This window comes from Leopardus geoffroyi, chromosome B3 (genome assembly GCF_018350155.1).
Source record: "Leopardus geoffroyi isolate Oge1 chromosome B3, O.geoffroyi_Oge1_pat1.0, whole genome shotgun sequence".
Taxonomy (NCBI): domain Eukaryota; kingdom Metazoa; phylum Chordata; class Mammalia; order Carnivora; family Felidae; genus Leopardus; species Leopardus geoffroyi.
The window spans coordinates 68,045,302-68,061,060 of record NC_059337.1 but is presented as its reverse complement, the minus strand read 5'-3'; the positions used below and the strand labels follow the sequence as shown (position 1 = coordinate 68,061,060).

Here is a 15,759-nt window from a genome sequence, read left to right as displayed (position 1 = left end):
GACATGACTGAGATTTGCTCAGTACTTAAATCCCATTGAAGTACCCAGGTCAGGCCTGGCAAGCAGGGGACAGACAGCCTGCATCTGGAAAAGAGAAGGTTTAGGGCACATTTGACTTCAATATTTAAAAACCAAGTGCCCAGCTGTTCAGTTCTTCAACAAATAAACTCAAATACCTCCTGTAGAGGAAGGAAAGAATTTTAGGACAGAATCATTAATTCAAAGGACATCAAGAAAATAGAGTAGACATCATCCTGATCTACTATTTAAAAAAATAACTTTAGGGATGCAATTTTACAATGCTTTATAAACAGGTCCACCAATCCACGAGTGTTATATATGTGAAATGTTTACTAACTGGAAACAAATGTTTACATTGGATAAACTACCTCCTAAAAAGTCCATTTCCTCTGTTCATGCAAATGTTGCTATTTGTGCGGAGTGGAAGGGCATTTCTACTTCTCCTACCACAAAAGCTGTATTTCTTTCAATATTAAGGTTAATGAGGGCTGGGGCCCTGTAATCTACATGAGTAGGTTAATTCTCATGTGTCCTAGATAGTTGAGAGAGAAAGAGATTTAGAACTTTGGCTGAAGGGAGATGCACACACTGCCTGCAGTGAATGCATGCAAAGAAGCAAAGAACACTCTGTAGAAGGATCTCTATACCTCAGCTCCTCCATCTACAAGGCAGAGATGCTGAATGTGACCCCATCCTCCCCTGTGCATGAATGAGAAGTTCCAGTTCAAAGGTATGTGACTCAAGGTTTGATTATATCATAGTAACAATGTTTTGTCAGAGTTGCCATGACATTGCTGGTAAGACACCAATCTTGAGTTATTTTCAGAAATGGAGATGTAGTTTGAGTTGATCTCATATCCTGTTGTCAAGGTCATGGATGGATTTGCAAGATGCCCTTAAGAAATGTCTTCAGAGCCAAAGCATAAGAGACTCTTAAAAACTGAGAACAAACTGAGGGATGATGGGGGGTAGGAGGGAGGGGAGGGTGGGTGATAGGTACTGAGGAGGGCACCTTTTGGGATGAGCACTGGGTGTTGTATGGAAACCAATCTGACAATACATTTCATATTTTTTAAAAAAATTAAATAAACAAATAAAAACAAATGTCTTCACTGACAAAGTTGAAAGCTCAAAGTTGAAAGTTACAAAACATTACAAATGAATAAGACCATTCCTACCCTTTCATTAAAAACGATAATACATTTTGCCTAAAGGCAAAAGAATGTGACTTCTACCCAGCTTTCTCCCCTACCTGGCTACTTTTGACATTGTCGTGATGAAAAAGGGTAGGGCGAGAAAGCAAAAGAGATGAACAAGAGACTCCTATTTGTTAGACCTCACAATAAAGTCCTCACTGTTACTGTCAAATGTTTAGATGCTTCACTTTTTTTTAAAAATTAAAGTTGATAAATAGAATGATTTGGGATTCATCCGTTCTGACACTGTCTAGCTCTGTGCTAGACATGCTGTACTAGGAAATGATGGTTTAAAAAAAAGTCTAGTAGTAGAGACAGCAAAGAGGTGAGCTAACAATTTATGATTAGTATGAAATTCAAGAACGGATAAAACTAATCTGTAATAATAGAAAGGGTTGCCTTGGATTGAGGTGGAGAGGACTGAATTTGGAGGAACAGGAGGGAATTTGGGGCATGATGGAATGTGTGCCATATTTTGATTGGGGTAGTTGTCACTGGTTATACACATTTGTCGATGAATTGCTTGCTTAAAATGGGCATGTTTTATTGTACATACACTACACTTCAATAAAGTGAAAACAAAAAATAATATAATATGTGATATGAAAGAAATGAACCAAGGGTGGAGGCAAAGGAGGAGTCTAACTGCAATGAGAGTCTCAAGAAGGCTTCTCTGTGCTGTCAAGGTTCTTGGCCATGAGTGAGAAAGAGGCCCATGTGGAAGGAATCCCATGAACAAAGGCCCTAACTGTTTTCCTTATTTTTCTTGCAATCAAGGACTTATATAAAGACAAGGTCATAATTTTACTCTTGACTGGGGAGTCCTTCTACATGTGGGTACACAGGAACAAGAGCTAAATGGTATGAGGTTTCTTTTTAAGGTGATGAAAATGTTCTAAAATTGACTGTGGTAATGGTTGCACTTGTCTGTGAATATACTAAAAAACAATTAAGCTGTGCACTTTAAATGACTGAATTGTATGGTATATGAATTATAACCTAAAATTGTAAAAAAAAAGAAAGATAATTCTATGATGAGGCAGATTTGGGTGCAAACTTTGGACACAGACTAAAGCAAAATAACCTGGATGAAACCCTTCATTTCTACTTCCTTAGCATTCTGCTCACATGTTGAACCAACAAGATGGAACTTCAGATAGATCTTCTACTTCATTCGTAGGCCAAATAAAACCCATCCCTACTCCGGCCCCCCTGCAAACACAAAAAAATTATCCCAAACTAGATATACTAGACATCCATTTCAGATAGTGTGACACTTTGGACACCCTGAACAATTATTCCACCTGAAATAACAAAAGTCCTGTATTACATTTATTATTTTAAATGTATTATTCAGCTGGCATAAAATTGCCTCAGAGCCCTAAGGCAAAGTGAAATCCTGGGGAGTTCCGTGTCCAGAGCTGGTGAGAACAGCCAGAACAGGATGGGTTTTGCAGAGGTAACAAACAGGCTCAGGTTAACATAACAGTTTATTTCTCATTTATGCTTTGTGTCTGCAGGAGGCACTGCTCATTCTAATCCTGTGGGGACCCAAGCTGATGGAGGCTTCAATTCATCATGTGAATGATTGATTGAATGATTTTCAATTCCTTGTATCATGCTTCTTTCTCTTAAGAGTTTGAATATATATTTTATATTTTATGTCCTCCCTATTAAGATTTATATTTGGAGTAAACACTCAGCAAGTTCTTCCTGCTGAAACGCTCATCCCTACCAACCTACGGTTTTCTTTTTAAAAACTGGAATCCTCATACTCTATTTCAGTGATGGAGCTCCCTTTTATGTATTAACATCAAACCAGTTATTATAACACAATGGAATTGACACTAGAGTAGTGGGTATAAAGGAGACTATGGCTACCCTTTACTGTAAGATTTAAACACATTTAAAATAAGTTGCTTTAACTTGAGAGGAGGCTCAATGTGGTATGAAAAGTGCTTCCTACACTGAGAATTCAGGAAGCCAGTTTAGATTTTATGAAAAGGCCCTGTAATGTAAGGCCATGGTGATTATTAATTGAACTCTTTGAACCCTATATCCCGAAGTCATGACGTTATTTAGGTCCCTCTCTCCTTTGGCATGTGAAGCTTTACATTCTCAGCCTTTGGAGTATGTGCTGCCTAAATTGTCTAGTTGCTCTTGGACTATTGAGTTATTCAGTAAGGATCTCTGCTCACTACGCCATTCTGGATCCAAATGCCAGAATTCACCTTCTTTAAATATCATTCAGTGGATCACTTCACCTCTCAGAAAACACACCAGCAGAAAACACACATGCTGTCATATCAAATCCAAATTCCCACACCTGTCTTTCAATTCTTATGCACATACATACTAACACGTGTGTGTGCGTATAATGTGTAATATATATCACATACACTGTATATAAATAAATATATGTAAATGTAAAAATATTAATAATAATGATTATAGAGCATTAACTAAGGTCCTACTATGTGTCAAGGTCTGAGCATGGTATCAACTTTATTCCATTTAATCTTCACAGCAACTTTGAAAGGCGGTTCTAGCGTCATCTGTGTTTTATAGGCAAGGACACTGCTCTCCTGTGTCTCCAAAACCCATGCCCTAGCCCTCATCCTACTGGGTCCCAATCAAGCGGATTGTTGCCTCCCCACCACACACTCTCTGAGTCAGGTCTCCCCACCACTTTATGTCCCTCAAACCACTCTCTGCCCATTCAGTCTCCCTCCCATTCTCCCAAACCCTTACCACTTTTCAAGACTCAGGGCAAATCCCATCTTTGGGTAATGCCCTCTCTCCCATGTAGGACTGGAGCTGCATTTAAATTACCTTGAAATTTTAATTTCCTTGAAAACACCTAGCCCAGCCAAGCCAGCAGTCTGGGTAGTCTCAATGGCCGCTCCCTCTTCTAGCTTGCCTCATCCAGCCCACCGCACACCCTGTCATTGCTGCTTATGAAACCCATCTTGACCCTATCTACACTTCTCCCCATCTTCACAGATTCCTCCAGATCCAAGACCTAGCATCTCCTGCCCGCATCGATGTAAGAGCTCCTAGTGATTTATGTGCCTTCACTCTTGTTTCTCCAGTCCAGTCCCCACAAGGTACCTAGAATAAGGTTTTAAAATGTTTTATATTTGTAAGCTTAAAACCCTTTAACATCATTCTGTTGCCTTTAGAATAGAATCCAAACTTTATCATGGTCCAGAGGCCCTGTATAATGGGTGTTATGACCACCTCTCCAGTGGCACTTAATCTACCAACCCCTTCATCCGTCATCACTTTCATCCACTAGGCTCCTCTCACTTCTTTCCACACAGTAAACTCTTCCACATCTGGGTCTTTACAGATGCTATTTCTACTGCTGACTTTTCCCATTCTTCAGAACTCAGATTTAATGTTGCCTTTACAAAGAGGCTTTCCCTGACAGTCTTACCTAACTGGAATCTTCCTCTCTACTAGAATCTCCATTCACTGCACTCTGCTATTTCCTCCTTGGGCTGAGATCTAGTTCTATCTATGTATATGTAGATTTGGACATTTGTTCTTCCTCCAGCGCCACCCCAACACATAAACACACTGGACCACTGAAATGTAAGCCACATGAGTATTCTGGCCATGTCTGCTTTGTCCCCAGCACTCAGTACAAAGATCCCAATAAGCATATGTTGGCTTAATCAATCAATCAAACAATCAATTCTTCCAACTAGATTTAAACTATTTGACAGGATAATTTTCTTTTTCTCCTTAAAGCTCCTTTCTGAACACTGAGAATATGACAGGAACTCAACTTCTTACTAGTGGGTTGAATACGTGCTGAGAGCATGTCCTCTGCTTTCCAGCTAGCCTCAGAGATGAGATCGACGGGCTGCTGACTAGGATGGGCAACAGCCTCAAGAATCCCGACTCTGGGCTCTGCCATTTATTAACAGCATGATGTAAGGCAAATAGCCACTTAAGGTCTCAATTTCCAAAAATAAAATGGGTATAGTAGCCAATGGGCTGGATGCCTAAGATGTTAATGATTAGGATATTAAGAATATTATTTAACAATGATTGAGTGAATCCTCTGTGCCCACACTGCACTAAACCCTTCAAATATATTATCTAATCTAACAAAACAATGAAGTAGGGTCCACTATTATCCCTTACTTTCTGTTTTCAGGTTCTGAGAGTTCCTCTATATGGTTTTAATAAACTCTCTTCCTAACCTGAAATAGTTTGAGGAAGGTTCTGTCCTTAAGGCTAGAAGAGCACTGACCAGAAACTGGGGCCAAGGAACATAGAACTCAAGACCCCAGAGAAGATGAGAGAAGTCCAGTGAGGCAGGTGTATGGCATGGAACCAGGAAGCTGAGGGGCAGTGGGGTAGGAATAATCTGTCTCCCAAAGTGGCTCTCCCGCAAGGGCCCAGTTGGTAAGAAAGGGGTTAGCTGGGAAACTTGATTTGTGGAACCAAATTCTCTCCTGTCAATGTTACTTGAAACAATTGAACATCTGTTTGCCCATCTAGGCTAATTTCACGGATGTAAAGTGGAAAGAGGGAAAACCAAGGCTCTTGAATGGGGGCCAGAAGAAGGGAAGGGAGGATGGTGGAAGTCAAAGAGCACAGAAGAACAGAAAGGAAATCCTCTCCACATGGCCAACAGCTCTACTCTCTGTTGATTGCTCTCACCTGTGTTCTGTGTGGGAGTACAAACACACATGCACACACATGTGCTCATGATGTAGCCTCCCCACCACAACTTCCTTTAATTTGTCTTCTAGGTCTCCAAGCAAGAGCCTTGGTTTCCTCTTTTGCCCCTTTTCTTTCTCTCAAGCTTTCTATTCCTTCATTTGTCCTATTCTGATTCTTTGGCTCAAGAAAAATTCAACATCTATGGAGAACCCATTGCAATGTGATTTGAAGGGAACTTTACAACTCATTTCCTCCTCTATCCACCCCTCAAGACGGAATCTTCATAATCCATGCTAGAAAGAAAGAAAAAAAGCAGTTGGGGAAGGGAAGTCAACTGGGTTGAAGTTCACTTGAAGCACAGGTGTCCTTGTACTGGGCGCTGTGCTTGGTGTCTTAGTACATGATATCATTACAGCCTCATGGCAACTCTGGGAGCATGATTTTAGTGAGCCCCTCTGTTCTGACATTCAGAGAGGCTAAGTTATTTACTTAAAGGCAGAACCAGGATTTGAACTTCAATCTTTTTGACTGAAAGCCCTCTGCAACATCATTCCTTCAGATTAGTATAATAAAAATAATAAACAATGTCATACAGAAAACTATCGTCAAATTATAAGTGTGTTCTCTAGTGGGAAAATATGTTCTCTAACTTTCCCCCAGGCATATGGATTAGGTAACTGACATGCTAGCTAACGTGGTCTGTTCTCTAGGGAAATGCAAGTGAAGAAAAGGGAAGTTCATCAAGATGTGAGTGGTAGGTCTGTCTCTCTTTCAAAAATAAATAAATATATTTTTTAAAAAAGGGGGTTGCGCCTAGGTGGATCGGTCAGTTAAGCATCTGACTTCAGCTCAGGTCATGATTTTGTGGTAAGTTCAAGCGCCACATCGGACTCTGTGTTGACAGCTCAGAGCCTGGAGCCTGCTTCGGATTCTGTGTCTCCCTCTCTCTCTATCCCTCCCCTGCTCACACTCTGTCTCTCTCAAAAAAAAAAAAAAAAAAAAAAAAAAAGTGAGTGGTAGGGAGAATGTCCTGGGTAGCCAGCATTGGGTAGAAGACACTGGAAAAGAAGTTCAAAGTGTAGATCCTAAAGTTAAAGATGTCTTGGTAAATTTCATTATTTTTTAAAATTGCTTTTAAAACTCCTACATGGTAACTGCACTCTCATCTCCTACCCTACATGATGCATACCCTGTGACTATCCAGTAGTATTTCCAAAGCTCTTCAAGTGAACCTGTTAAGCCAAGTCCTTGCTGACACTTGCCTGCAGAGTCCATTGCTCCTCTACTACTAATGCCGTATTTTGATTCAGCTTTACTGAAACCTTCCCTTGGGTCTGTTTCTTTCTGCCTCCCCTCCCCAACCCTGATTCCCATGGAAGCTGCAGTAAAACAATGCAGGACAATAAGCAAACAACATTGCTAAGACTCCTGCAGGCCACCCTGCTTACCTCTCACCTGACTCAGCTCTCCTTTGCCAAGCAGGGAAGAGAGCCCAGAACCCCAACAACTGAAGAGAGCCAGTCTTGAACTCTTTATCTGCCTGGTCAGTGTTGCTTGCATCGATTGCACATCAACTGAACTTCTACCATCAGGCTCACTGGTGGCCAAAAGTATACTTCTACAATCTCTCCAATGCTTTTATCCTGTAGCTTCCAAATGAGAGTTTGGTTGCCATGGCAACAGCCAAGTTCCGCCAGAAGGAGAAATTCCTTGTATAATGAGCCCAGACCTTGTGAAAATAAAGGAAATCTCATCTAAAATGGAGCGGGGGAAGCCCTGAAGGGGGAGCTCTCGTGCATATACCACTCTTTGAAGCCACTGTAACCAGCGGGAAGGAGGATCAGAATTATTCTGGCAAAGGAGGACATTTTTCACATAGGAATTTTGTCTCCTGCATTTAAGAAAAGGAAAGAAGATCCCTTCCTGCCCCAGCAACATTGCAGTAACCCCCACTTGTAGCCAATAAGAAACCACTTGAATTCTTGTTCTTCTCCCATAAACTTCAGTTCTAAGCCACGCTCCTACAATATCCTCCTAAAACCCAATAAAAGCTGACCTTCCCTTTGTCCCTTTGGACTTGCTAATGGATCACCATGGCCTGCTTGTCCCAAATTGTAATTCTTCTGTTATTTCTGAATAAAGTCGGGTTTTCTTTGCTTAAATAAAATTACTCTTTGCTTTGTTTAAAGTTAACAATCTTAAGTCGACTATCAACAACCCTTGTCAGTTTTGGCCTAAAAGACTCAAAATTTCTTTACTACCTATCAGTTACTAGGAGATATTTATAGCATTTGTGTCTTGTTAATCACAAAGTGAATCTGACTTATTTCTTTTTAAAACACCTGGCAAATCTGGTCATAGAGAGATCACTGGGTTCCTGGGTCCTGGGCTATACTGAAGTCTGGAAAAAGTCTGGTCAGTCACACATACCACCATCCAAAGTTTCTCAGTCTTACCCCCCAGTTTTGTTTAAGTGAAGTCATTGCTCTTCTCAAGCCCTTCTCAGGACCTGTTATATCATATAAAACTCCCAAACTGGAAGTTGGAGCCCTCGCCCACAAACTACCATTTTTCCCTTCTGCTCTAGCTCATCCAGTATTGTGTGTATGCCATTTTGTTGCCCTCTGTTGGAGAATTACCCCTCCCTTACTTAATATTGGCCAGTCCGTATGATGAAGATTGTATGACTCAGTCTTTAAGCCTGACCAGACTGAGACTTCCCTGGAAGTTTTGTCAGAAACAGATAGGAAGACGCTCTTTTGTTTCAGAGGCCTATAAGTTGGTAAACCATGAATCTTGGGCCATCAGGTCAAACATGTGGGAAAATCTTGTATTAGTCTGCTCAGGCTACTCTAACATAATAGCACTCACTGGGAAGCTTAAATAATAGAAATTAGTTTTCTCACAGTTCTGAAGTCTGGAAGTTCAAGATCTAGGTGCCAGCAGGTTGGTTTCCGGTAAGACGTCTTTACCTGGCTTGCAGACGGCTGCCTCCTTGCTGTGACCTCACCTGCCCTTTCATCTGTACCTGCACACTCCTTGTACTTTCTCTTCTTATAAGAACCCATGCCCTATTGTATTAAGGTTCTACCCTTATCACCTCATTTAATTTTAATTACCTCCTTAAAGGCTCTATCTCCAAACACAGTCCCATTAGGGGTTGGGGTTTCAGCATACAAATTTGGGGGGAAACAATTCAGTCCATAACAGATTCCATAGAAGAAATGGAGAGAAAAGTGACATTGTTATAGTCAACTGATGCTGCTTCTCTATTCCATTTTCTTCAGTAATTTTCCTTTTCTCTGTAACTCTATTCTTTTGATTTAAAAAAATTCTTTTTCTTAGTTTATTTTTGAGAGAGAGAGAGAGAGAGCAGGGGAGGGTCAAAGTGAGAGGGAGAGAGAATCCCAAACAGGCTCTGCATGCCAGGGCAGAGCCCGATGCAGCACTCAAACTCACAAACCGAGAGAGCATGACCTGATCTGAAATCAAGAATCAGACGCTTAACCGCTTAACCGACTGAGCCACCCAAGTGCTCCATATTCTTTTGATTATTTAATCTCATTTACATAATGACCATTGCTAAGAGATGACCATTGTTAGCAAAAATGAAGAAATGGTGTTGGGGATGTTAGAAATTAACAAAATAGTCTTTTCATTATAAATTGAGAAGAAATATCATGATCTCTATAGGTTATTTACATTGCATCTTAACCAAAGACACATTCACTATAGACCTCTCAAATATTTTACACATGTGACGATAGCCTTAAAAAAACAAACTTGGGGCACCTAGGTGGCTCAGTCGTTTAAGCATTTGGCCCTAGCTCAGGGCATGATCTCACAGTTCATGAGTTCAAACCTTGCATCAGGCTCTGTGCTGACAGCTTAGAGCCTGGAGCCTGTCTTCGGATTCTGTGTCTCCCTCTCTCTTTGCCCTTCCCCTGCTCGCTCTATCTCTCTCTCTTTCTCTCAAAAATAAATAAAACATTAAAAAAAACTTTGTTGCCTCACTGTCTTCCTGCAGCACAATTATGAGAATATTTAGCTGTTCTAGTATCTTATACATATCACCAAGCAAAGATGAGAAAACCTCAGAATTCAACAAGATCTATGTGCTTATCACTTATGCATATATCAGATGTTGATTCCAAAAACTTCTACTTTTAAGGAGAAAAAACAATATCTATTCCCTTTCCATTCATACATGGAAAGAACCTAGGCGATAGCCCAGTCAGTTGCCTAAAGTTGAAGTATTCATTCTATAGTCTGAGGATAAAATTCATAATACTTATGTATTCAATTTAGGAAATGAAGAAAAAAGGACACAGAGACTGGTTAAGTCATCTCCTCATATATGCCCCAATTCCATCTTCTTGGTTAATACCTAGCTTTTAAGCCAATCTATCTATGCTATGGGACACAGCTGGGGGTGGGGGGTTTGAAATGCTGCCATTTTACTTATTATTTAACGCTTAATGAAAAGAAGGACTTCCATTCCTCTATGCTAAACATGGAGCTCTAAACTCTGACTCCTTAAGCACAGAAAATGTGCTTTGATTCACCTTTGTGTCCCCTGAAACTACTACTGCCCAGAGTCAGGAATCAAGAGATACTTTGGGAGTGAATATTATAAAGACACAATTATGACCTTAAATAATGACATTGGCAACTTTACTAAAGATATCTGCTGGGGGGAGGAGGAGCTAAGATGGCGGAACAGTGTGGAAGTTTTTTGTGTGTCTCACGTCCATGAGATACAGCCAGACCAACACTAAACCATCCTGCACACCTAGAAAACTGATTTGAGGATTAACACAACAATCTGCACAACCTGAACCACAGAATTCAGCAGGTACACGGCGCAGAGAGGTGAACTGGGGGAGAGGCTGCGGAGGGCAGGAGGTATTTTTGTGTGTGGAGAGAGGACGGTGGGGGGGGGGGAGAGGGAGGGGATACGGGAAAAACAACATCCCCAAAAAAGCAGCTGGAGAGAAAGTGGAAAAGTGGAAACAGCCGTAGGGACTGAACGAGAAAGGAGAAAGGAGAGGGTTTAAATTCCATTAAGACTATAAACAGGGGGAGCATAGAGTCTTAACTCCACAGCTCAATACCTGGCAGTGCTCTGGTGAGAAAGGCGAATCCTCAGGAGCAGAGTGGAATCCAGGGTTCTTCAGGCCACACGGGAGAGGCGGTTGCCCTGATGGGAGGACACCTGGTAGAGGCTGTGTGGCCCCCAAAGATAAGGCCCCAGTGGACCCAGGAGAACAACCACATTCGCTGGTGCTGGAACAAGGTCATTAAGGGTGAAGCCTGGTGCCAGATGTGTGTTGTGATTTTCCATAATCCCTGAAATTCTGATGCTACACCATCTTGCAAACTTTTTCTGGGGAGGGCTGGCACCCGGCCGCAGTCTCTGGGCATCGGCAGCAGCCCGGTCCAGCAAATGTTCCTGGGTGCGGCCAGCACCTGGCCATTGCTTGGTGAGACCCTCCTGCAGAGCGGCCTAACGGGCCAAAGCCGCAGTCCGTCAGAAGTAAGGGTCGGGGAAAAACAGCCGCATCTGAGACGAAACTCAGGAGGGAGGTGTTGCCTGGGGCTTGGTCACGGACTGTGTAAAAGCAGGGAGTGGATGGAAGCTGAAGACAAAGGACAGGTGCGCGACTGCTGATCGGGGAGATCAGATCTGATACAAGACAGTGGGTAACAGGGTGATGCCACGGGCAATGCTTCCGCGCATGCGCATACGCATACGCACCTACAAGCGCCTCAAGGATCTACCCCAGTAAGCTAAGCAGCGCCATCTAGTGGAGAACGGAGCCGTTACACTAAACCCTGCCCAACTGGGCCAACCTCGCTCTTCAGGAACACAAGTCTCTCCACCTGCTTAGTTTATGGACTATAAAGCACTTCATAGTTTGACTCCTAGGGGAAAACGAAGTAATTTCAGTTGTATTTCAGTCTGTTCGCTGGTCCATTTATTCAATTTTCTTTCCTTCTTTCTCTTTTTCTTCTTTTTTTTTTGGTTCCTTTTCTTGAATGCAGAAAGAGAAAAAAATTCATTTTTATTTTAAATTTCTTTAAAAATATTTTTCTTTAATTTTTTTCCACTATATTTTTTACTTTGTATAAATTTTTTCAAATTCTATTTTCCTTACATCATTTAATTTTAGTCTACTTCAGTGTATTCATTTTTTCAAATTTTCAAACGATTTCCTTTTTTTTCTTTCCCATTTTTTTCTCTAATCTGTCAAGCCCCTTTCAACACCCAGACCAAAACACACCTAGGATCTAGCATCATTTATTTGATTTTGTGTGTGTGTGTGTGTTTTTAATTTTTTAATTTTAATACTTTTTTAATTTTAATTTTTTTACCTCATTAATTCCTTTTCTCCCTTCAATATGATGAAATGAAGGACTTCACCCCAAAAGAAAGAGCAGGAGGAAACGACAGCCAGGGACTTAACCAACACAGATACAAGCAAGATGTCTGAAGCAGAATTTATAATCATGGTAATAAGAATACAAGCTGGAGTCAAAAATAGATTAGAATTGCTTTCTGTGGATATAAAAGAAGTGAAAGGTAGTCAGGATGAAATAAGAAAATGCTATAACTGAGCTGCAATCTCGAATGGATGCTGCAGTGGTAAGGATGGATGAGGCAGAACAGAGAATCAGTGATATAGAGGACAAACTTATGGAGAATAATGAACCAGAAAAAAAGAGGCAGATTAAGGCAAAAGAGCATGATTTAAGAATTAGAGAAATCAATGACTCATTAAAAAGGAACAACATCAGAATCATAGGGGTCCCAGAAGAGGAAGAGAGAGAAATAAGAGTTTTGTGAGCAAATCATAGTGGAGAACTTTTCTAATCTGGGGAAAGACACAGACATCAAAATCCAGGAAGCACAGAGGACCCACATTAGATTCAACAAAAACTGACCATCAATAAGGCATATCAAGGTCAAATTCACAAAATACTCAGGCAAGGAGAGAATCATGAAAGCAGCAAGGGAAAAAAAAGTCCTTAACCTACAAGGGAGGACAGATCAGGTTTGCATCAGATCTATCCACAGAAACTTGGCAGGCCAGAAGGGAGTGGCAGGATATATTCAATGTGTTGAATCAGAAAAATATACAGCCAAGAATTCTTTATCCAGCAAGGCTGTCATTCAAAATAGAAGAAAAGATAAAAAGTTTCCCAGACAAACAAAAATTAAAGGAGTTTGTGACCATTAAACCAGCCCTGCAAGAAATTTTAATGGAGACTCTCTGAGGGGAGAAAAGATGGAAAAAACAAAAACAAAAACAAAAACAAAAACAAATAAATAAAGACCAAAAGCAACAAAGACTAGAAAGGACCAGAGAACACCACCAGAAACTCCAACTCTATAAGCAACATACATTCAGCAATAAATTCATATCTTTCAGTACTCACTCTAAATGTCAATAGACTCGATGCTCCAATCAAAAGACATAGGGTAACAGATTGGATAAGAAAACAAGATCCATCTATATGCTATTTACAAGAGACCCACTTTAGACCTAAAGACATCTTCATATTGAAGGTAAGGGGATAGAGAACCATCTATCATGTTAATGGTCAACAAAAGAAAGCCAGAATACTGGCTTAATTCAGACAATCTAGACTTTAAAATAAAGACTGTATCAAGAAACGAAGAAGGGCATTATATCATAATTAAGGGGTCTATCCACCAAGAAGATGTAACAATTGTAAACATTAATGTGCCAAATGTGAAAGCACCCAAATATAAAAATCAATTAATCATAAACATAAAGAAACTCATTGATAGTAGTACCAAATTGTAGGGGACTTCAACACCCCACTCACAGCAATAGACAATAGACAGATCATCTAATCAAAAAATCAACAAGGAAACAATGGTTTTGAATGACATACTGGACCAGATGGACTTAACAGATATATTCAGAACATTTCATCCTAAAGCAGCAGAATATACATTCTTCTCCAATGCACATGGAATATTCTCCAGAATAGACCACATACTGGGACACAAATCAGCCCTAAGTAAGTATGAAAAGATCGAGATCATACTGTGCATATTTTCAGACCACAACTCTATGAAACTTGAAATCAACCACAAGAAAAAATTTGGAAAGATAACAAATACTTGGAGACTAAAGAACATCCTACTAAAGAATGAATGGGTTAGCTAAGAAGTTAAAGAGGAAATTAAAAAGTTCATGGAAGTCAATGAAAATGATAACACCACAACCCAAAACCTCTGGGATGCAGGAAAGGTAGTCATAAGAGGAAGTATATAGCAATCCAGGCCTTCCTAAAGAAGGAAGAAAGATCTCAGATATACAACCTAACCTTATGCCTTAAAGAGCAGGAAAAAGAATAGCAAATAAAACCCAAAACCATCAGAAGACAGAAAATAATAAAGATTAGAGCAGAAATTAATGCTATCAAAACCAAACAGGGGCGCCTGGGTGGCGCAGTCGGTTAAGCGTCCGACTTCAGCCAGGTCACGATCTCGCGGTCTGTGAGTTCAGCCCCGCGTCGGGCTCTGGGCTGATGGCTCAGAGCCTGGAGCCTGTTTCCGATTCTGTGTCTCCCTCTCTCTCTGCCCCTCCCCCGTTCATGCTCTGTCTCTCTCTGTCCCAAAAATAAATAAACGTTGAAAAAAAAAAAAACAAACAACAACAACAACAACAACAACAAAAACCAGTAGAACAGATCAATGAAACCAGAAGCTGGTTCTTTGAAAGAATTAACAAAATTGATAAACCACTAGCCAGTTGGATCAAAAAGAAAAAGGAAAGGACCCACATAAATTAAATCAAGAATGAAAGAGGAGAGATCACAACCAACACAGCAGAAATAAAAACAATAATAAGAGAATATTATGAGCAATTATATGCCAATAAAATGGGCAACCTGGAAGAAATGAACAAATTCCTAGAAACATATACACTACCAAAACTGAAACAGGAAGAAACAGAAAATTTGAACAGACCCATAACCAGTAAGGAAATTGAATTAGTAATCAAAAATCTCCCAAAAACAAGAGTCCAGGGCCAGATGGCTTTCCAGGGGAATTCTACCAAACATTTAAGGAAGAGTTCACACCAATTCTCTTGAAGCTGTTCCAAAAAATAGAAATGGAAGGAAAACTTCCAAACTCTTTCTATGAAGCCAGCATTACCTTGATTCCAAAACCAGACAGAGACTCCACTAAAAAAGGAGAACTATAGACCAATTTCCCTGATGAACATGGATGCAAAAACCCTCAACAAGATATTAGCCAACCAGATCCAACAATACGTTAAAAAAATTATTCACCACGACCAAGTGGGATTTATACCTGGGATGCAGGTCTGGTTCAATATCCACAAAACAATCAATGTGATTAATCCCATCAATAAAAGAAAGGACAAGAACCATATGATCCTCTCAATAGATAGAAAGCATTTCACAAAATACAGCATCTTTCTTGATAAAAACCTTCAAGAAAGTAGGGATAGAAGGATCATACCTCGAGATCACAAAAGCCGTATATGAAAGACCCAACACTAATATCATCCTCAATGGGGAAAAACTGAGAGCTTTCTCCCTAAGGTCAGGAACGCGACAGAAGTGTCCATTCTCACCACTGTTATTCAACATAGTATTGGAAGTCTTAGCCTCTGCCATCAGACAACACAAAGAAATAAAATCATCCAAATCCGCCAGGAGATCAAACTTTCACTCTTCGCAGATGACATGATACTCTATATGGAAAACCCAAAAGATTCCACCAAAAAACTGCTAGAACTGATTCAAGAATTCAGCAAAGTGGCAGGAGATAAAATCAATGCACAGAAATTGGTTG

At 40.4% G+C, this 15,759-nt stretch overlaps 1 long non-coding RNA gene across 1 annotated transcript; it reads left to right on the top strand.

Moving 5' to 3' along the window:
* Window positions 1-330: 330 nt before the first annotated feature.
* LOC123583223 lies at window positions 331-8,059 on the top strand. The gene is made up of 2 exons (XR_006704791.1): window positions 331-751; window positions 7,380-8,059. It is a non-coding gene; the product is annotated as an uncharacterized LOC123583223 (long non-coding RNA).
* The last annotated feature ends 7,700 nt before the right edge of the window (window positions 8,060-15,759 follow it).